We start from the raw sequence: 24514 nt of genomic DNA on the forward strand, positions 1-24514 counted from the left end.
CAACCCAATATGTTGGACATCCCCGGTTTAGAACGAAATAATTAGAATAACGATATAAAAAAATTACGTGTTTCGCATAAAATGAAGCTTTGGTACTTATTTTTATTTGATGAACATATTTTTGACCCATTCGTTAGTTTATTACTGGTATTTTTCAAACGGATAAAATTAAAAATGAAATGTAAAGTCTGTTCATAGAAATAAGAAAGTGACTAACTATTACGAATTAAGGAAAGACCCGAGCAAGCTGTAAGAGTGAAATATGGCCGAATGGGTCCGTACTTTGCTTAGAATTTAATTATTTGAGGGTTTGTTAGGAAATATACTAAAAAATATTTATTTATTTATTTATGTATTTATGTTTAAATCAAAAATAAAATTCCAAATTATTTTTGTTACCTACTTAAATTACTTAAAATATCAGTATCACTATCGCTATCATCGCCTGTTCTAATTATTATTTGTTCTATATTATTTGCAATATGGATATACGATGGTTCTGCTATTTCTATATGTTTAACAGAATTTGACCAACTTTGTGGAGGGATGTTTCTATAGGTTTGATTACATTGGAGTTAACACGGCCAAAAACATTGTTATGACGAATGGCAGATTTCAGTTGGTGCAAAACATGTTCAATGGCATTAAATATACAGTGATAAAACTGTATGTCCTAGATTTTTTGCATAATAATAACAGACGTATTCCTTTTGTAGGTTCGAGCTTTGTAAAACCTCAATTAATTGCTTTTTGGTATAATCTTCGTTATTATACATGTAGTTTTGGATTGTTGCTTTTGTGTCACATGAGCAGGGGTTTTAGTCAACTGTCTACTGTGATAACTTGCATTGTCCATTACAATGACGCTATTAGGAGGAATGTTTGGAACTAGTTTGTTTTTAAACCAACTTTCAAATAAATCAGCGGTGGTGTCTTCATGGTAGTCCAGAGAGGAATCTTTAATATTTTTCGCAGACTCAAGACACGCTGTATTACACACGAAATAAGAGTGATTACTAATAAACTTAAACTAAGTAGTATACTAAACCAAGGAATATTAAACACATAAAATTATATTCTATTACAATTAATAATCTTGTTGCATTGTATGTTAATGACCACCCTTGGATAATCCCATTCAAAAGCAATTGGTCACTCTCTTATATCTATGAACAGACCATATCTATTTCCACCTAAAAATGTTTACCCAACACCCTAATTGCGCAAGCCTTGTTTTAAATTTCAATGGAGATCCATCGAAAAATATTGTTTGCCATTGCTCTCCTTAAATTTGATTACGGAACTTAATCTCTCTGTAGACAAGTAACAAGCGGTCAAAGAGAAAATCATGCAAATTTGTTTAATCGTCGAGAAGGGTATAAATATTCATGGCAGGTTACCTAAGCTTATCGCCTTGGAGCTACCGAAAAGAAGTTGAAAAGCAGTCCACGAGACCCATTAACAATGTATTAACCATGTTCGCTTTCAATGAAACTAAACGACCGAAATTTCTGACGATTTTTATTCCGCACGCCCCTTTTCAGTCAAGATATTCGTGTAGACGATATTTGTAATTGGAGTGTTTTAACATAAAAAACCTATTTGTTATTATTTTGGATCCGAATGAAATGATTATTGGGACATTTTTTGTAGAGAAAAATGCAGGGGCGTACTCAGATTTGTTCCACAGTTCCCCGTTCTCCAAATTCATACTTTTAGTTCATTTGGCAATTTAAAATGTACCAACATTATGAAAAGTAAGAGGAAAAGTACTGGTCCTAATGCAGAGCCCTGAGGAACGCCTGTCGTCGCCACTTTGACTTTGTTTCAGTACATACACCACCTGTTTCATCTTATATATTAGGCATATGACTACAAATATTTATTTAATAAAAAAAACATTCAAACATTTACTCATAAGAATTTAATGTGAGGTTTGCGCTTGCAAAGAGATCGATATTTTGTCTCAATGGCAACTATTTTTGAAAAGCCGGATTCACATGAGTAGGTCGATGCGAATTGAATCAAAATACTGATTGCCCTTTTTTTCCAAATCGGTATATTTGTTTTCAGCTGATAACCAAAATTTTTGGCAAGTCAGAGACCTAAACCGAATACGCAGAGTTTCGTCACTCGAAATATCAATTAACTGTTCTTTTTCATTCAAGGGGATATTGGAATTAATAATATCAAACGAAAATTGATCACGACTCCAAGCTAATTCTGTATTTGGAAATTTTTCGAACCTTTTCGTAAAGTTTTTTCCCGATTTTATCAAATGATGGGAAATGAGCTTTTAAATAACCCGAAATCTAATATTATTATCATTAGTAAATCCTCAAAAGCACGGAAACATGTCTGTGTTGTTTTTGGTTAATTCTTCTTGCCAAAGTATCAGCTTATTATTAAAACCTTCAATTTTACTACTCAGTGTTAAAATGTTTATACTCTTACCCTGCAAACTCAAATTCATATCGTTAAGTTTTTCGAAAATGTCAACCATGTAACTGAGTTTTCCGAGCCAATTAATGTTTAAAAAAAAGTTTCAGACCTAACAACATAATAGGAAAATTTCTAAAAAAATTAAATTTATTGGAAGCCATGGAGACTAACAAAATGACACATTGAAATGTATTGCTTAACGATCAATTAGATTTAAATACCTCTCCATTATTAAACTTAAATTCTCTCTCTCTCTCTCTCTCTCTCTCTCTCTCTCTCTCTATATATATATATATATATATATATATATATATATATATATATATATATATATATATATATATATATATATATATATATATATATATTCTCACGTATTGATTCACGGATGGAAAAATATGATGACACTATATTCCGGGATATCATCCGTTCGCTCGTTGAACTCCGACTGGAATCCTGCATCCGACTGGAATCCTGCAAATCCTGCATCCGACTGGAATCCTGCAGACGTTTCGCCAAAATCTCACTTGGCATCTTCAATGCTCGCGCTCCGAAAACACTTCGAACACTGTGAGTGTTCGAAGTGTTTTCGTGATACGTGAGAATATATATATATATATATATATATATATATATATATATATATATATATATATATATATATATATATATATATATATATATATATATATATATATATATATATATATATATATATATATATATATATATATATATATATATATATATATATATTATATTATATTATTATTTATTTATTTTGCTATTCTTTCTATTCCTTACTAGCCGATTATGCTCGATTATACCTGTCTCGTAAATTTTCATATAATTCAAATATTTAAGTTCCCTACTTGATTGTTTTGGTCAGTTAAAAAAAGTTACCGTAAAATAAATGCAGGTCAACCCAATAGCTTAGTTGAGAGTTCTTAAACAACTACCTAGAAACGGTCCTAAGAAGTGTATCATAGATCCATGTGGCAGATGTTATTCAGATGTACCAAAGGCATAAAAGTAACAGCAACTCTTGTTGTACAATTTATGAGTCTTCATAAATCTCAACATCAATGCACCATAGAAACGTAACTTCAAAAAAAAAAGAAAAGAAAACAATTGAAATAGAGAAATGGAAACAGACCAATAAGATTGATCTGTGGTCTGATGTTGTATTGTCAATAATAAATGTATTGCATGAAAAATTAGAAAATAGTTGATTAATTATATAGACACTGTGTGTGATTAGGACTTTAGTTGGATACTGAACTCTACTTGCTAAACACACTTCCAGTAATGGACTATAAAAAATGGTTTGATTTACAACTAGCACAATGATAAATTGAAAGTTGTTTCTTTTTTTTGCGCCTAGGACACACCACAAACTTCGAAATCTTTGGAATTTAGCACAGGACAGCATATAAATGCGTATACTTGAAGTTGTCTCTGGAAGCCGTTACAATAATTTATTACCGGACAACTTTAAACAACTTTCGTTTGGGTTTACGTGGTTACGTATACAACGATCAGTCGGATAGTAAAACAATGCGGAGAGCCAATATTTGTTTTAAAAAGACACATTTAGTAAGGTGGGCGTACATATATGTCGGTTGAAAGGTCTGCACCTACGTTAATGCAAAAGTCATTTGAAAGGATCGATAGAGATGCCATTAAGCTTATCGTTGATCTGAACGTTGTATTATTAAGGATCCATCAATTCGCGCTGCCTAACTTTGTAATAAAACGGATAAAAATAGCGGTTCGCCGTAAACAAGTTTATACTTGCGTGAATGAAGTTTCACCCAAAGAGCAAGGAGGAGAAATGTTTATGGAAATTCCTGGCGTGTTTTTCTTTTTCGGCGATAAGCAATGTCATTTAATTTCGTCTTCTTTTCGGTTGTTGAAGAGTTCAAAAACGTTCTTATAGAATTGTTTCCGTAGAACCCAGCGGCGTAATTTGTTTTTCACGTGCTCCAACTGCTTATTAGTTGTTTAGCAGATTTTTTTTGGAATGGAACATCCTGTATATTATTTTTTGCATTAATTGGAAATCATTTAAGCTTTTCAATAACTTATATTAGTATTAGTGTACAAGAAATTCAATTATTTAAATGTGTTTTATACTTTGTGAATTAGTATTTAGAATAATTTTCAACTTATTTACGAAGTAACATTCTATCTACACAGTATTACATAATATTATACCTAAAACTGTTGTTCAAATTGGATATAATTTTCTCGAATGCAAAACCCGCATAATTATTACTTTTCTTCGCAGAGTTTCGAATCTTACAGAGGCAGTAATTGTGGTCTTAAAAGTCCGGAGTTATGACTTGAGGCACCAACTTGCATAAGGTGTACATCATTATAGTATACCGAGTAATTCTGCAATGACTTCCTCGAGGTGCCTATGTGCTGTTAAATCTCCTTCATAAACTCGGTAAGCTAATAAAACACGATACCCTAACCCCTTGCAAGGCCCTTTCAAAAATTTAATGGTGGTTTTCTCTAGACCAGTCCCTCGCTCGCGCTCCGTGTTCGAAGTGTTTTCGGAGCGCGAGCATTGAAGATGCCAAGTGAGATTTTGGCGAAACGTCTGCAGGATTCCAGTCGGATGCAGGATTTGCAGGATTCCAGTCGGAGTTCAACGAGCGAACGGATGATATCCTGGAATATAGTGTCATCATATATATATATATATATATATATATATATATATATATATATATATATATATATATATATATATATATATATATATATATATATATATATATATATATATATATATATATATATATATATATATATATATATATATATATATATATATATATATATATATATATATATATATATATATATATATATATATATATATATATATATATGCATATGGTGCTGATTATTTCGATCTTGCAATGGATACTAAGTGCAGAGACACACGAATGCACGATTATCCGAGAAATGCATTAAAGATATTTCTTAAAGTGTTACCTCAGAACTATGTTTATAATAAAGAAAACATCGGGCCCACATCAATCAATCAATTGAACATCATTTCGATGGAAATCTGTCTGTTAATTCGGAGAATCCAGAAGCTCAAGTTCGAAGAAGATTCCAGTTCACAATATAGTCGTCCTTTGTCTTTAAGAAACACGAAACCCCAATTGCGAAGGCAAAATGCAATTGGAGGCAGAGTATAGAACACCGACGAATAGTAAACTGCGCAATTGGACTAATAATTACACACAGAGCCAAATTGTACACGTGTAGTGTTTAATATAGTTCTGGTTTCGTAAAGCGCTAGATAAAATTTTATATCGCTTAACCTCAAAATAGTAGAGTAATATAATCTATTTTACGCTTGGATCGTACGTAACTTATACTTGAGAAACGACTATATTTCTTTCCTAACGCAGGATGAAGTGGATTAATAAATGGCATGCGCGTGAATGGTAATCTAGGACGATTTATTTGAACGCGGGATTATACGAATTGTGAGTTGAAAATTATTTATTTTACGACCACTGACTATACCGTAACGTACATACTTTGGCTCCACATTTACTGAAAAAATATTATTTCGATATAGAAGAGATAGATATAGAACATAGAGTCGATGGATATATACAGTGTGTCCCATTCAAGAACTGTGTGTTTATGGTTCGATTTTGATTTTTTTTTTGTTGAATATATCTGTTAAAAATGCACTAAAACCTGGTTTTGCTTATTTAACTTAGAGTTATGGCCCAATAGGACTATTTAACAAAATAGAGAGAAAAGGGAAGTACTATTTGGAATTTAAATTGGCAAGGAATTGTTATTCAGGAGCACTTAGAACCCAACTATAATAATTTTTATAATGTTTACGTGGTTGTTGTTGGATAGATCTCCCAAAAACGCACTAAAACCCTATGGTTCTTTTCAATCTAAAGTGATGGCCAAGTGGGACTAATTTTCGATGTCAAATAGCGAGATGGGCTAGCAGGGATTAGTGTCAACTAATTGTTATTCAGGGCTACATAAAACCAAAGTATTCTAATTTTCATGAAGTTCGTTTAAGCGTTACTCCTCTAGAATGTTTATAGCTCAATTTTGATAATTCTTTTTTGCTGGATAGTTCTTACTAGAGAGATATGAAACAGTTTTTTCATATAGCATCGCAATCACGGCTAGCTGACACAGCTTCTTCAATTGGGAAATCGAGAAGTGCTCTTAGAGATTTTCTCAAATTGAAAATGACAACAGATTCGGAAAACTATGCCAACGATCGATAAATATTGTGAACCTTGTAAATAACGATTTCAAAAAAAAAAAATAAGAACTAAAATTATATATTTTTACATAACAGTTGTTTCGACACCGTGTCTTTATCCAATGTAATATTTACAAACTACCTGCTACTATATATGCCGAAAATGACCATAAAACCTTAATTAATGTTTTTGTAGGAATTTAAGTTCAATAAAGGAGAGGTATTTAAATATAATTGATCGTTAAGCAATACATTTGAATGTCTCATTTTGTTCATCTCCATGGCTGTATTAGGTTTCGGATAAATAGACTTTACTGTTGTCTGGATTTGCTTTTTATTTATAGTTTTATCTATAATGGACGGATTGTAGCCGTTGTTCAGTGCAATTTGTTTAATTAAGTTCTTAAGTGTTGCGTTCGATATTTATAATTTTGTTGATTAATTCAAAAGGTTTTTTTTATTGCAGATTTTGGTTTAAATGTGTGTGGCATTTTAAAATATTTACTAATTTTTTTGAAAATTTCACTGCTGGAATAAATTCAGACAACAGTAAACTCTATTTATCCCTAACCTAATACAGAACTAGAACAATTTAAAACAATTACATATATAGGAGAACCCAGTGAAAAAGTTTCAAAACATTTGCCAAAATGTGGTATAAAAATAGCTTTCAGAACTAACAACACAATAAAACGAAATGTCCACAATTTCAAAAATCAGGTGTCTACAGGTAAATCCTTCAAGAAACGCATTAACGGACATAAAAGAGCGTTTAAAAACAATAGTCTAGATTCCAATTATGCTATACACTTAAACACAGGAAAACAATTTTGATATTTTACATACAGCCACAAAAAGTATAAAATTAAATTTATTGGAAGCCATGGAGATATTCAAATGTATTGTTTAACCATCAGTTAGATTTAAATACCTTTCCATTATTAAGCTTAAGTTCTCACAACAACATTAATTATGGTTTTAATGTTATTTTCGGTATATATAGTAGCGGGTAGTTTGTAAATATTTCATTTGATAAAGACACGATGTTGTTGAAGCAATTGTGATGTGAAAACTTCGTGAAAATCTGAGCTTTTAGTTCTTATTTATTTTGTTAAATGGATGTTCATCAAGTGAAAGCCACCTCAGTTCAATATCATATAAAACCGACTACTTTTATTGAGTAAGTCAGATCCTTATTTTTAATGTTTTGCTAATTATCATAACTTTTTCAATATTTAGTCTTACCTTGTAAGATCTTTCATAAAAATTAATTAAACAAAATATGTTTATTTTGAATGCCTTTTACGTCATCTTCGAATAACGGTAGTATTAAATATGAGCGATCTACCCTAGAACTTAATGCAAAACCTAGTATTTTTTTAGAAAAATTAAAATATTGAAATGACTTTTTAGGCATGAAATGAATGAAAATGTTTTCACACAACTTTCGACGCTAACGAGGTAAAGAACTCTACTCATTCGTTGACTTACCCTGTACCGCAACAGGCGCAGTAATTTAAATTCTTTTTTGTGATTAATTATAGGCAACTCTACATAAATAAGCGTAATATACTGCCACCGTTGACCGGTCACCAGATTACTTCTCGATTGTAATGACTTTTTTGCGACGTTGTAAATTTTCCATGTCTGAAGAAGAATAGAATTAACCAAAACGGGCCGAAACAGAAAACTCAACATTTGTTCCGCGCACGGATGGAAATTTAAATTCGTTTCGATGCAGTTACTACGTGTCGTCAGAAAAATCGTCTTGGGCATCAGTAAATCCACTGCAGATAATGTTGTTAAGGCTGCAGCAGGATCTCTCTCTATCAGCGCACATGTACTGGCCACGGGAATTCTTCTTTTTGCCGGATCGAGTTCTTAGAACAAAATTAGATCTAAAAGGATCTCATTTCCTACCTATTACCTACTTTCTGCTGTCACGCGGGTCGTATCTGATTTAAAAGTCCATTCGAAAACGCAAGCAATGTCACTTCAACAAAAGTGAAAGTGATTGACGAATCGAGAAGTAAAGAAAACTGAGTTAAAGTTCACTCCTTTCTGAATTCTTGCAGTTGGGGCTTTTATAACTTTGTGGCAGAGATTTTTGCGTCTTAACTTTGTTCTGCTGCTTAATTTTGAACGTAAATACGTATACATTAAACATTACTTCCTCTGTCCCATTACGGTATATTTCTCGTATATTTTGATCAATTTATGATTTGGCAACTTGAACAAATTTGCGGAACAAAATGCTAAATGGGGAGCAGCTAGCCCGTTATGCAATAAGGTTTTGGTGTTAATTGACAATTTTTTCCCTATGCCAGATATTGGAAAATTATGGAAAATTTATTCATTATGTAATCGGAATATAATTTAAAACTAACCAAAATGTAGTTTACCAAAAATACGAAGCTTTGACTTTGTCGTGTTTATCACAAAGGTTATTATAGCACACCCACAATAAAAATCATCGTGCCATTCGCAAATAATTCCGCCTTACTATCATCTAAAATATTTACAATATCGTTTATGTATACAAGAGATCACAAGGGTCCCCAAAATGTCCCCTGAGGCACACCATATTCGGCAATTAGGCAACCAGATATGCATTCTTTTTGGTAGAAAGCGATTTATAAGTCGTTCCCTTAATATTCATTTTGTAGCTAGCTCTGCTTATTCTTTTAAGTTCTTATCCGCATGTATAATATAGGTTTCGGTAAAGCCATCGGCGAGAAAGCAGATTTTGATTGAAATCTAATCAAAATCGACAAGGAAATTCAAATATTATTTATGGATACGCTACGTCGATGATACTTTTCTTATTTGACTCATGGCCAAGAATCCCTAGTAGATTTTCTTAGACATATAAACTCTACCTATACGTTTTATCATTGTATCATTCTTATATATTCTTGTCAATAGAAAATCAGATCTAACATTGGGTTATTGTGTTTACAGTGTATACACAATCCGGCCCAAAAATCATCGGTTATCAACTATCTTGTTTACAGAGCTACTATACTACTAATAATTTACACATTAAAGATATTAAGCGTTCCATCACAAAATACATTTCACCACAACCTTGCCCACCAACAATTGCCACTGTTGCCCTTCCTTACATTCAAAACATCACTGACCACATATCAAAAAAAATCTCTCATCTTGTAGTCGTTAAAATTAAAAAATCCGGGAGTCTAATGAAATCTACAACCCACTTAAAAATCTTCACCGTGACTCAGCTCTTTACCTGTGACCAATATGGGAATCAGTCGTCCGAGACGATGTTTAAAATTAAAATACGAGCCGGTTTCAGGCAAGCTCGAAAGAAGCAAACAGGATGATTGGCGAAACGTCACCAAGTTCGAGTCATCAAAATAGTGTCTTTTTGAACATTAAAATAGACAACCGATTCTAATTGCATTTTACGCCTTTAAAATCTAGTTGTTACAGCTTACAGACAATGCGGATTACGTGTGGCATTGTGTGGCAATTAGACCTGGCTGAATAGAGAATTATAGAGAATTTGCGCTAGATTTCGCGGAAATTACGTTGTAAAACGCTATCAAAATTTTCGTTTGTTTATCGTGTGTGAAATGTTAACCCGATCGGCCCTTCTGATATTCCCATTCACAGGAGCTAAACGAAAACATGGTATTAACGCTGGGTATGGGATACCCAGGGGTGAATTAAAAGTGTTTCTCCCTCTGAGAGAGGTGCTTCGGCTCAACTACGGAAGCAGGAGAGTCTTCTTCTGCTCGGATAGTAGGGCTGCACTCATGACGCAGAAGTCAGTGCGTACGCGCTCCTTGTTGATAAAGGAGTGCAAAGGGGTACGGGTGGCTGAGGAGAGAAAGGTCACGTTGGTCTGGTTCCCGGGTCACACCGGTATCCGGGGCAATGAGGCAGCGGACGCCTTAGCCAGGGAGGGCTCCTCGCATAGGCATATAGGGCCAGAGCCCCGCTTGGGGATCGCCCCGTGTGTGAGGCGGGGAGCTCTCGAAGCCTGGTCGAGAGACCGGGCCGCGGGGGGCTGGAGAGTTGCTCCGGGAATGAGGCAGGCGAGGCTTATGATGGATGGGTCCGCTCTTCCTCGGACCAGGGAGCTGCTTGGACTGACCAGAAGGGAGTGTAGAGCACTAACAGGGGCCTACACACGACATTGCAGGCTTAGGAGGCATCTTTGCTTGCTAGGCATTGGAGACGGCCCGGAGTGTAGGTGGTGCATGGAAGGGGAGGAGACCCCGTATCATCTGCTCACCGAGTGCCCTGCCTTGACATGGGCAAGATTGGCAGTCTTCGGAACGGCCCTGATCGATCCGGACTCAGTGCACGGTATTGGGCTAAAGGAGTTGCTGACCTTCTACAGGAGGGGCGGCATTCTGGACGCCCTCTAGAGCGGCCTGGGGGCACAACGGGCCCATCTGGTGGCCTAAGTGCTTGGACGCCCGCGAGGGCGCCCCCCTTTAATACCAATACCAATACCAATACCCTCCCAAATAGATACGTTGAGAGGGTGACTTAGCGTGGGAAAAAAACTGTTATCCCTAGTACAGATTCCCCACCATAGTCATCTTGAGATCCGAATACTAACAGAAATATGGGTGGCTGTAGTCAGTCTATGGGTATACGCCACCCAGTATTTTTTTAAGGATCTAAGTTCAAATTTTGCTGATCGTGCATTGTTTGCCAATGTAAATCATCATAAATCATAAATATCACGTTTCCTATAATACTTCATTTTAGAAAATTCGATTTTCCGGTTTACAAAAAAAATCACACTAATGTAGGTGCCTCTTTGCAGAATTACAATGCCTGTAAGCAGATTTAAATTTTTTTAAATTTTCAATTTGATGTATTAGATTCAATGATAAGAAAAGCAAGCACTATAAATGAACCATTGCTCCGTTTACAAGCCGCATTAAAAACTGTAAAATGCAAAGAAGATAAAATCCGATTCACTTATAACGTTAAGAAAATTCTTTTATCGTCTAATCCTAAAAGCAAAAAGAATGTATTGTAGTCTTCTTATCAATGTAGTGCTGAAATCAACTATGAAACTGGAAATTTTTTTTAGTATTTTACTATAAGTAACAATATAAATATGAACTAAAAGTTCAGATTTTCACGAAATTTCGACAACACCGTGTTATCAAATGTAATATTTACAAACTACCTGCTACTATATATACTGAAAAATCACAATAAATAAATAAAGGAGAGGTATTTTAATCTAATTGATCGTTAAGCAATACATTTGAATGTCTCATTTTGTTAATCTCCATGGCTCCCAATAAATTTAATTTTCTACTTTTTGCGGCTGTATGTAAAATATCAAAATTGTCATCAAAAATGTGTTTTTCTCTGTTTAGGTGTGTAGCATAATTAAAATCTAGACTATTGTTCTTAAACGTTTTTTATGTTCGTTAATGCGTTTCTGTTTGTCCAATATAAATTTTAGGACAAGATCAACCTGTTGACATCTAATTTTTGAGGTTTTGGATATTTCGTTTTTTTTGTTTTTTTTTTATTTCTTTTAGAACTAACAACAAAATTCTTGAAAAACAATAAAACGAAATGTTCAAAATCTCAAAAATCGGGTGTCAGCAAGTTGAAATGCGCATCTTGTCCAAAAATTTATATATAAATATAAATAAAAAAGTTTTTATCTCTTAGTTCCCCCTAAGTTTTTTTTTGTAATTTTGTTGACTTTTCCTATATTATTAGGAATTCTATTATTTTTGAATATTCTATGTTCATATTCTTTTTCTACACCGTCTGAGGTTTAAATTGAAAAAAAATCCTTCAATCGAAAGATATTATTTATCAAAGATAAGAGGGTATGGCATAGCCATGAGCTTCTCAATCAGAGGATAATGTCCTGACAACGTGCTTTTCTTTCCGGACTTTTTCATTATTCTAATGGGAACAGTCTGCAGTTTAAAAGAATATTATTTCGGCAATTTGACATTGATCGACGGTCCCGTTTCGCTTTGTCGGCTAACTAAAGATATGAAACTGCGGCGCTTTTCCGTGCCTGAGGGACAATAGCGTTAATGAATTACCATTGCGGCTTCACACTTGTCGAGTTCCCAAATTGAATCCGTACCGGCAGTTTCTTGTCGAAGCGGCAATTCGTGCGCCATTGCGGGACGTCGGCGTTTTTCAATTAGTTTTTTCGGGTCGCACGGTTCTTCTTTCCGACTGACTGGCAAGCGAACGATGCTCCTCTTTGGCCGAGTCCACTCGCCTAGCTTGTCATAATATCTTATGTCGCTTATTTGAATTATTAATTAATTAATAATTAATAATAACAATAATAATAATAATAATAAATTGCCTTTATTGTTGTATATTGTTATATACAAATGTACAGTAGAGAAGAGGCGAATTCTGACAAAAGCTTATCCCCTTAAATGTTTAAGTTGAAAACTAAGTAAACGATATCGTGGCAGCGGGAGTCTGTAGGGGTGCTTTAAAGCCACTAATTGAACATTACGAGAGTGTAATTTAGTTCGAGTAAGACGGATTGGATGTACTAATAATTTGGAAAACCATAGACGCCAAAAAGAACTCAATTTTTAGCCAGTTAAGATGATAGTATTTTGTTTTATACGTCACTTGGAAAAAAATTTGGACGCTAACCCTATATTTTGTTTTTTTATTTACCTTGATATTTCTAATACCAAAAAAGTTACAGCCAATTAAAAAGTCATCCAGATAAATTGAACGCACGGTACAGTTTGTCCGAAATTCGAAAAAACAGATTCGGGCACACCTCGTATATCCGTTAATATCTAAGCAATCGAAAAATAATAATGCAGAGAGCTAGTTTTTCGATTTTTTTTTTATTTTTTGAAATTGACATAAAGACCTATATTTTGAAACGGGACACTCTGTATAATTATAATTCATTGCATTCCATCCGCTAAGGGCTTTCCGAATATATACAGGAAGTTTTGTAATTGAATGTCAACAATTTTGGTTCCATTAAAAAGAAAACTTTGTATGAACGTATGTCCTAAACGTTTAACTTTTCAGAATGAGGGCGGAAAAGTTTTTTTTAGATATTTTAATAAAATTTAAAGATGTAAATGCAAATGTAAATTTTACATGTCTTCTTAAAATAAGAATGATTTTAAAGAAATTTGATTTCTTGATTTTTTCAATCCGAAATACGCATTGCCCTAAAATCTCTAAAATCCAATACAGACATCGTAATCCTTAAAACAAATAAAGGAAATGCTACGGTGGTCATGGACACAAATGAATATCAGGAAAAGGTTCAAGATATGTAGACGGACATATCGTCAACTTAAAAAGGATCCTACGTCATCTATTTATCGCAACCTTAATTCTGTTATTAAGGCTTCTTCTCTATCAGACTCCGTGAAAAAATCTGTTACCCCCCATGACTCTAAAATTCCTCGCCTCTATGGACTCATAAAGATTCACACACCAGGATTACCCCTTCGACCTATCGTCAGCACCATCGGTTCACCAACATGTTCTCTACCAAAATATCTAGCTTCCTTATTAAAACCCCTTACAGGGAAAACTGACAGTTTCGTTCTTAATTCCTTTCACTTCATTGACTACATTCACATTCATTGAACATCGAGTGTTCGAAGTGTTTTCGGAGCGCGAGCATTGAAGATGCCAAGTGAGATTTTGGCCGAAACGTCTGCAGGATTCCAGTCGGATGCAGGATTTGCAGGATTCCAGTCGGAACAGATGATATCCCGGAATATAGTGTCATCATATATATATATATATATATATATATATATATATATATATATATATATATATATATATATATATATATATATATATATATATATATATATATATATATACAGGGTTTTTCACTTAAAACTCCGCACGCCAATAAGTCCAAAACGAAAAGAAATATTTAATTTATGTAAAAAGTAGTCAAAGTGTGGGGTCAAGTAGATATTTACTATTTAAAAACTTTTTTGTTATTTAGGCAAACTTATTTACGTTTCTAAGTTATACCCATTTAAAGTAAACATTTCTTGATTAATAAAAAATGTGATTAACGCTTATTTTTACAAGTATGCCATGAATGTTAGTTACTATGGCAACCATTGTTATCGCAGTTGTTTTAAGTGCAATTACAAACGTAAGTTGTTATTGCTGTATCAAAAAATTGTCACATTTTGTCACAAGAAAAATCCAAATTTGTTCGGTTTAAAAGAAACTAAGAATTATTATGTGAAAATGGTGCAATTTAGCAATGAGGAAAAAGTAGACATGTTACTGGTGTTTGGAGAATGCAGATGCAATTGTAGAGAAGCAAAAAGAGTTTACGCACGGCGTTATCCGCATAGAAGAGTCCCCGATGCAAAAACTTTTTCAAGTTTATGTAAAAACTTAAGAGAATATGGCAGCTTCATAAAACCTAAAAGAGATAGGAACATGACGGCTACAAATAATGAAAATACTGCTGCTGTAATTCAGCAGGTTGATAATAACCCCAAGATATCCCTATCAGAGATAAAAGAAAATACCGGTGTTACCATAAGTTCTTCGTGGAGAATTCTACATAGAAACTCTTTTCACCCGTACAAAAGTAAACTAGTTCATAAACTAGAACCAGGAGAATATGCTAGAAGAATGTATTTCTTAGCGACATTGTCCGATTTGTATAGCCAAGATGGAAATTTTCTTTCGAAAATTTTATGGAGCGACGAAAGTCGATTTCAAAATAATGGAATCGTTAATAGACACAACTGTCGTTTTTGGTTCGAAAACCATCCTCGTTGGATTACAGAAAGAGGTAACCAACGAATTTTTAGTATCAATGTTTGGTGCGGCATATTAAATGGATTCCTTATTGGACCTTACTTTTACGAAGGAACTTTAAATGCAGATCGCTATTTAAGATTTCTTCAAACTACACTTCCGGAACTATTAGAAGAAGTGCCTCTTGACACTAGAATGAATATGTGGCTACAGCAGGATGGAGCGCCTGCACATAATGCAAAAATAGAATATCCGAATAGATGGTTTGGTACTAATGGACCGGTAAGGTGGCCGGCGAGGTCCCCGGACATTACACCACCAGATTATTTTCTTTGGGGCTACCTAAAAAACGTTATCTATGAAGACCCTATCGAAGATATGGCTGATATCATTAACAAAATTAGTGCAGCGTGTGCCGCTATCACAAGAAGGACTCTCCTACAAGTGACCCAAGCTCATCTGTTAAAAGTTTTTGATAGCTGTGTTCGAGCAGATGGACATAATTTTGAACAAAATTTTTGAAATGTCTTATTATGTAGTTAATTGCAATAATAATTTTGGTTATTAACTTGTAGGTATTTTACTGTTTTTTCATTTATTTATCATGTTATCAGAACTAAATCGATAAAAAATAATAAATAAAATCATACTAAAATAGTTGAAATCTATTGTTTGTAATTGCACTTAAAACAACTGCGATAACAATGGTTGCCATAGTAACTAACATTCATGGCATACTTGTAAAAATAAGCGTTAATCACATTTTTTATTAATCAAGACATGTTTACTTTAAATCGGTATAACTTAGAAAGGGGTAAAGTAAATAAGTTTGAGTAAATAACAAAAAAGTTTTTAAATAATATGTACTTTTGTATGCGCGTATTTCCAAAGTCTCTGCAATCGAATAATTTTTCGACGCGTCGCGACGCCCAGGTCTTTGCAGGCGTCGAATTTTTTAAACTTTAGGAAATATCTACTTGACCTCAGACTATTATATATATACATATAAAATTACAAATTTCGTGCAAGAAAATTTTGGTGAGCGTTAAATGTAATAGTAAATACGAAATAAAATTAAACTTTTCTGCTGACACGCGTGCAAATAATTGCTCCATATTAAAGCAATAACATATGATTGATTATCCAATTAAGAGTCGATAAAAACCGAAATCAATTCCCAATGAATGGTATCGTCTTTCCGAGTGTACGTAATTTTGTCTGATAAAGTTATCAATCATTTTACACGATTAATTAGTTTTTACGGGAAGCGGTTGCGCGTGCGGAGATAGGCGGTGGAAGAATTGTGCAAAAAAAACATTTGTTTTCCACAACATACGTCCGGATTGTACAAACAAGCACCAAAGCAAATATATACACGGGAAATCTACATATATGCTCGTTGTTTTATCGGACCTGGAGTTGCAGGGAGCATTAAAATTTCAATATTACTAGAAAATATTGTTTTTAACATTGAATTTTTACATATTCAAGAACGCTGGAATTTAGGTTAAACAGCATCTGCACAGGGTGGTCCAAATTCGAGGAGCCTCTATGGCTTTAAGCATTTGCAACACAGTTAGTCCAAAACCAAAACTAAGACCGCATCTTGATATGACAAAACGTTTCTGTCAATAATTTTTTTTATTTTTTATTAACAACATCTTTTGCAGATTTTTTAAGGGCAAATCTACACCTCTTTCATCGATTTTGTCTTAAAGCTTTTAGTTGACGAGATATAACAAAAAGTTATATTTTTTTAAGCGGAATATACAATTAAAAAAAAAGTTTTCAAATAAAATTTCCTGTGAAATAGGTAGATTTGAAAAATAAAAAAATATATTATTCAAAATAATTGGATGCACAGAGTTACATCTCTAAGGAAAGTTTGATTATGGGAAACCCACTTAGTCCTTTGTTAGCCGAGATTTTTATGGATTATTTGGAAAATATCATACTAGAACATCCTTTAAGTAAAAGTTTTTTATGATGGCATAGATACGTGGATGATGTTTTTGCTTGCTTTGTTGGAACGGATAGACAATTGAATTCCTTTTTAAATTAGATTAATTCATTACATAATCGTATAAAATTCACTCTCGAGATTGAACAGGATAACTCTATTAATTTTTTAGATTTAACTATTGCGAAAGCGCAAAACAAATTAGATTTTTCAATTTATCATAAACCTTTACACACGGACACAGTCATACATAACAGCTCAAATCACCCTTATACACACAAACCCAAACATTTCACTCCTTTATAGACAGAGTTATTAATACGTCATTCTCAAAAGAAAGTTACAACGAAGACCTTAATATCATTAAAGAAATTGCATTGAGCAACGGCTACAATCCGTCCATTATAGATAAAATTATAAATAAAAAACTAATCCAGACAATAGTTAACTCTTATCCGAAACCTAATACAGAACAGTTCTTATCGGTGTTCCATTGGCACAAACCCTGCCAGCAAATTAACTGAAATAAATACAAATCGCCTACCAAGGTTGCAATTAATCCAACAAATGAGTCAACATTTTTGGAATCGATGATCACAAGAATATTTACATCATCTCCAACAAAGGGGAAAATGGACAAAAGAGTTCACCCAATGTGAAGTTCTTCTAAAAGAGGATCACACATATCCAAATGAAAATGGCTAGGATCATCAAAGTTCATCCCGGAAGCGAAGGTGGCAACAGTGCGAACAAGCAATGGGACATTCACTACTTCTTGCTCCAAAAATGCACTATTGCCAATGTGTTCGGGATTCGGAAATTTGAATTTGCACGCGAACTGCCACCTGCGAGTGCTGACAACGACGACACGAAGGACCCAGCGGAGTGTGGGAGATAGATTTCGGGTACAGGTAGGGCTCGTGTAGAAAACTGTCGCTGTGAATAATCGCATTCAGTTTAACATTATTTTGTGAGATTAGATTGTTTATTTAGACATGAGTCCATAAATTAAAGAACGGTCCTTCGAAATCAGGTATTTTATTTTTGCAATTCATTTTTCGAGCTGTTCATTTTCAACAATCTGAGTCTTAAAATAATTTAATATCAAACCATGGGCTTTGAACATTTTAGAAATCCGTTCAAGATCCTCATTTATGCCATTGAAAGAGAAAGCTACATCTTTGACCGAGAATGATAAGTATCAAAGATCATGCTATAATCCAACAAGGTCAACCAAGTATTTCTTGACATATCGTGAGCCCTAAAAATGTCATCAGTGAGATTAAGTATTGCTGTGGTCGTACTGTGCCCGGGTCTAAGCCCGACCACATTATACAGAGTAAACTAATGGGGCCAAAATGTGAGATTTCAGATGGCAAAGTTATCTTAGGAATAGGTATTATATTAACCTCTTTCCACAAGAAGGTAAATTTGCAGGTAATAATGCACTGACTAACAATAAATGTCACCAATTTTGTCAGGCGAGGTGTAATTAATGAAAGAATTTTAGATCCATGCGATCCAACCTTTTCTGTTTGACAGTTGCAAAGTTACGACGACTAGTAATTCCGTCATAAACACGACCCAAATACAACTATTCACCAGCAAGAGCCGGAACACTTTCTTAAAAAACCTGATTAAATGTGGATGGATCAGAAACACTGACTGGATTGCAGCAACCCAGTGAAAAAGTTTCAAAACATTTGTCAAAATGTGGTTTAAAAATAGCTTTCAGAACTAACAACACAATAGGAAAATTTTTAAAAAACAATAAAACGAAATGTAAAAAATCTCAAAAATCAGGTGTCTACAGGTTGAAATGCAGATCTTGTCCTAAAATGTATATTGGATAAACAGGTAGATCCTTCAAGAAACGCATTAACGGACATAAAAGAGCGTTTAAAAACAATAGTCTAGATTCTAATTATGCTACATACTCAATATATTTTGCATACCGCCACAAAAAGTAGAAAATTGAATTTATTGGAAGCCATGGAGATTAACAAAATGAGACATTCAAATGTATTGCTTAACGATCAATTAGATTTAAATACCTATCCTTATTAAACTATAATTCTCACAACAACATTAATTAAGATTTTATTGTATATATTGATACATTTGATAAAGACACGGTGTTGTAGAAACAATTGTCATATATATAATTTCGAGAGAATCTGAACTTTGAGTTCTTATTTATTTTGACAAATCAGTCCAAAATTCTTGCATGAAATCAATTCTTCTACCAACGAAAAATCCGAGACGGTGTTTAGCTCTATCCCCCTCAAACAATATATAAGCAGCCAGTTTCAGTCAAGCTCTGAAGAAGCCAACAGGATGATTGGCGAAACGTTAGCTTATTTAATCCTCCAAAAACCGACGCAGCGGGAATTTAGAAGTTCTATAAAAAGTATGAACTGAATCAAACCATTACAGCAATCGGGTAGGGGAAACATATAATATAATAAACATATAAATATTCGGCAACTTTGACGTGATATCTGCGAAGGGGAGTATATCAAATCCATGCAATTATCGCCGAATTCGTATTCTTCGACGCGTTTTAAAATAGAATTCCAAAATTCCATGGTCTGTTCCTGGCGTCAAGTGCCAATTTTATTTCGAACCTTAAATTATCTTGTTAGACGGTATTCTCGAGATGGGGCTCGTGGACGGACGGAAAACGAGCTGCCAAATGAGCAGAGCAGGATCACAGATCACGGGAAATAAAAAACGCTTTTTGTCACGCATCTTGATAATGCGTGGTCATAACAATGTTATCATTATTATTTCTTCCTAAACTTAAATAAATAAAATATATTTATATAAGATTCGATTATTATTTATCTTGTTTTTAGGATATTATGCTATTTCATTAAAACTGTAAAAGTAAAACGAACGGTCTTCTATTTTTCTTTTGGCGGATGTTAGTTGGAGATTGTAGGAATAATTTTTATTTTAAGAGAAACCAGTGGCGTGCCCTCAGTATCTGGCAAAATAGACAAGTGAAAATCCGCAACTGGTGTATTTAAAAAAAGAATCTCTTTAAATTTTATTAAAATATCTTAAGTGCTATTACAGATACTAAAAATAAATATTTTATTTCTGTACACTTCACCACCCTCTATCTCGAAAGTGGAGATGTTTAGGACATACATTTTCTTTTTAAAATGGACCCAAAAATCGCCTCGTTAATGATTGATACTCACTCAATGGTCTACGTGTGAACTTCGTTATAATTATAACAAGGGAAGTAAGGTTCTTGGTCGCTTGATTGAAGATATTTATTAATAAAATAAACCGATATATACGTCTCTAAGTAAATGGGAGGCGATTCGAACCGAAACGCACACAAGTCTGCGGTATTCACCACTCCGACTGGAACGGACTTACGTGGGAGCGGAGGACGTTCCCTTAAAGGATCTTTGAGGTGGAAATCTAAAAGCCTCTGAAAATTGTTCTTTTAGAGAGTAAATTATTAATCGTATATCAAAATTCGTACAAGCAATAGCTAATCCGTCCAAACAGTGTTATAGGCCGTATCAAGGGCTACAATTTTTGTATTTACGGTTTTCGTCTATCACATACGCTGTTCGAGATATTTGAAAAAATCTAAATGAAAATCACCATTTGTCGTCGTCAATCTAGACGCGATGACGTCATTTACTATTACCACATACTGCATGGTTTCAGAGAACGTTTTTTGAAAACCATTTACTCCATTGGAAAAATTCGGATACCAGGAAACTAAGGAAGATCCAGAGCTACATCCTCTATTTCGAACATTGTTGGAATTAAGCTATTACCTTCATTCGGGTTTAAAGGCCGTCGTCGATTGGAATTACTTCCTAACGTTTCGCTAGCACGAGTGGCGGGCTTCTTCAGAGGTCCTTCCATCTCCGATGTTGGACGTAGACGTCAATATATCCCATATCAATGATATCACTGTAAAAATTCGCAAGTTATTCCATAAATTTTTAATGTTACGTCAAAGTTTGTCAAAGAGTTCCCTTATTAGGATATACAAATCTTTAGAATACTCGATTTTATCTTATGATATATGTGTTGGGGGTGCTGCAGCGGATAAAGCTCTTCGGCCGCTAGAAATTACCCAAAAGCGTGTTTCGAAATTAATATTATTCATAAACAAATTGTTTTCCGGAGCGAAAGTACTAAATATCAACGAAATCTACATGAAAACAGTCATAAGACTATTAAGTCTTAACAAAAATCGCAAAGAAACAATCAGCCATTCAGTACAAACTAGATTTGTATCAAATCATCGTAAAATTTACTTCAGTGCAGAGGAGCCTTCTGTTTGCAGAACTAGAATATATAACGCTTTTCCAATGTATTTGTAAAATAGGGAATATACAAAAATTAGGATGCTTGTTGACTCCTGGTTGTTTAGTGTTGACTATCACATTCTGAAAGGGATAAGTGAAATTAAGTGGGCGATAAATTTAATGACCATGTGAATTTAATTTAATTTAATAATTTTAATTGAAGTTTTCAATTCGAATATTAATATGAGCGTAGCTATAGAATAGAATAGTGTTTTCTTCATTTGGGCGGGAGCATCTCCTGATATACACTAGACTCGCACTAGACATTACACACGAAATAAGAATGATTGCTAATAAACTCAAACTTAGTATACCAAACCAAAGAATACACAGGTAGTTATAAAATTATTTTCTATTACAGTCCACAATTTTGCCTGGATAATCCCATTGAAAAGCAATTGATCACATGATCTGCATTTCATCCTGTAGACACGTGATTTTTGAGATTTTGTTGTTCCGGATAAATAGAGTTTACTGTTGTCTGGATTTGTGTTTTATTCATAATTTTATCAATAATGGACGGAGTGTAGCCGTTGTTCAATGCAATTTGTTTAGTTCTTTGTTGTAACTAACTTTCTGTTGAGAGTGGCGAACTGAAGACCATATAATGTATAAGGGTGATTTGAGCTGTTGTATATGATTGTGTCCGCGTCTGAAGGTTTATGGTAATTGGGAAAAAGTCTAAAAAAATTCTTAATTAATAAATTAGAAAATTATGCGTTTAAAATTCACTATCTAGATTAAACTTCATAACTTTATTAATTTTCTAGACTTAACTATTGCGAAAACACAAAACAAATTGGATTTTTCCATTTATCATAAACGTTCACACACAGACACAGTAATACATAAGAGCCTACAGGTCTACAGGTTGAAATGCTGATCATGTCCTGAAATTTATATTGGACAAGCAGGTAGATCCTTCAAGAAACGCATTAACGAACATAAAAGAGCGTTTAAAAACAATAGCGATAGATAATTTCAAAAGGAAAATTTTAGAAGGAATGAAACAATACAGACAAAAGAATCTCATTTAAAGATTCGTAGCCTCGCCTAAACGTTTCAGCTTTTAAAATACGAACTGTTAGAATTTGCATCTTTGCCTTAATTTCCACTTCGTGTTGCCGAATAAAGTTTGAAAAACTTTTCGGTTCAAAAGTTCTCCGAATGCGAAAGGATGTATCGGAATTGCTTTTAGATAACGACGAACGTTTGGATTTTCCTTATAGTAGCGACCGAGTATTTTCTTCTTTATTCACGAACGGTTCAAATACATTTACAAAAGTATACAATTACAGAAGAGTACCAAGAAAAACGTCGGTCAATTAACTAAATTAAATGAAATCAATGTTTGACAATTATCATGAAATGATCGCCGTCGAAAAAAAAATTTTTTTTATTGTCTGTTTGACCTTTCTCTGTTCTCCGTTCTCCGTTCTCGTCTTTTGGTTTTTCCTGAATAACTTTTGAACCGGACCCAGGAAGCGTGGAAAATCCAGGGCTATAACCACTACTTCGAACAATGATTGTATCATATACATACAGCCTGTGTCATTTATGGGAAAAAAATCTCAAATATCCTAAAAATTTCCGCTTTTGTGGGTAAATTATTGCCGATAAATGAAAAACCGTTAAAGATGGGATAATTTTATTTGAACAATATCGTAAAGCGTGTCGAGAGAAACTAACCAAAGCGACCTACTTCGAGACACACCGTACCGCTCGAAAAAGCGTCCGCTTGTCGAACTCGAAGCGGAAAGTTTCCTACGCAATTCCTACCGTCACAGTTTACATCGAAACGGCACGGTCCACCGTTATAAAAATGCCGGACGTGATATATGGAAAATAAAATTATGTTTATGTTCTCTGTAGGGGAACCTAAATCATATCAGCGCGAAACCCACTCCGGATAAACTAAAAAAAGAATTTACTAGTGCTTAATAGGCAGACGCTCGGCGAAATCAAAGAATTTTATTTATTAGCTTTGATTAAGTTTGTTGATTTACGGCGGGTAATAAAAAATCGAAAGATATCGGGTTTACGAATCTCCGCGGGGAAATTGTATACAAATCGGGTAGGAAAATTAAACAGCGATAGCAAACACGACCCGAAATATCTTGCAACAATGGAGGGCAACGGATTAAAATCTCGACAGAGTGGCTAAATGTTCCGGTGGAGAAGAGAAGGCTGCGGGTTTCGGTTTAAACTTCTTTTAATTCGTTAGCTGGGCAAAGGTATGTCGGATACGCTGTTAACATGATGACGATAATAGTCTAAGAGCCAGTGGGCGGCAACCTGCATGTATTTGACCAGACCTGGGTTTTTGTACATTGAGGCCTACTATACCTACTATACATGATGTGGGGACACACTAAGCCCAAAGCGGTAGACTCAGGTACTGCGCAGGTGAGACAGGTGTTGATTTTTGACGAATTTTAATTAATTAATTAAATCTTAAAATATATTGTTATTATTAGCGAAGAATAATAATGGCCGACCATTGGAATGCGGTTAACATTATGGCAGACAGTTTTGAAAATGCTCAAAAAATTAAAATTTTGAAAGTATTTGACCAGATCTGCCATTGAGATATATTAGTCGTGATTGTCTTAAAAACTTATATTAATAACGGCAGACGTTTTTGTTGAGTACATTCCTCAGTAGATAACAAAATCCTTACTACTACCCGGACAAACACTGCATATAGCTATCTTTTTTCTTTCT

The 24514-nt window shown here is 34.0% G+C and overlaps 1 protein-coding gene across 2 annotated transcripts in view; it reads left to right on the forward strand.

Annotated features, from left to right (window-relative positions):
* The window catches only part of LOC132698927 (trissin receptor-like), a 105531-nt gene that overhangs the window by 39195 nt on the left and 41822 nt on the right, over positions 1 to 24514 (forward strand). The window lies entirely within an intron of this gene.

Source organism: Cylas formicarius, unplaced genomic scaffold (assembly GCF_029955315.1).
Source record: "Cylas formicarius isolate icCylForm1 unplaced genomic scaffold, icCylForm1.1 PGA_scaffold_3__17_contigs__length_32017465, whole genome shotgun sequence".
Lineage (NCBI taxonomy): Eukaryota > Metazoa > Arthropoda > Insecta > Coleoptera > Brentidae > Cylas > Cylas formicarius.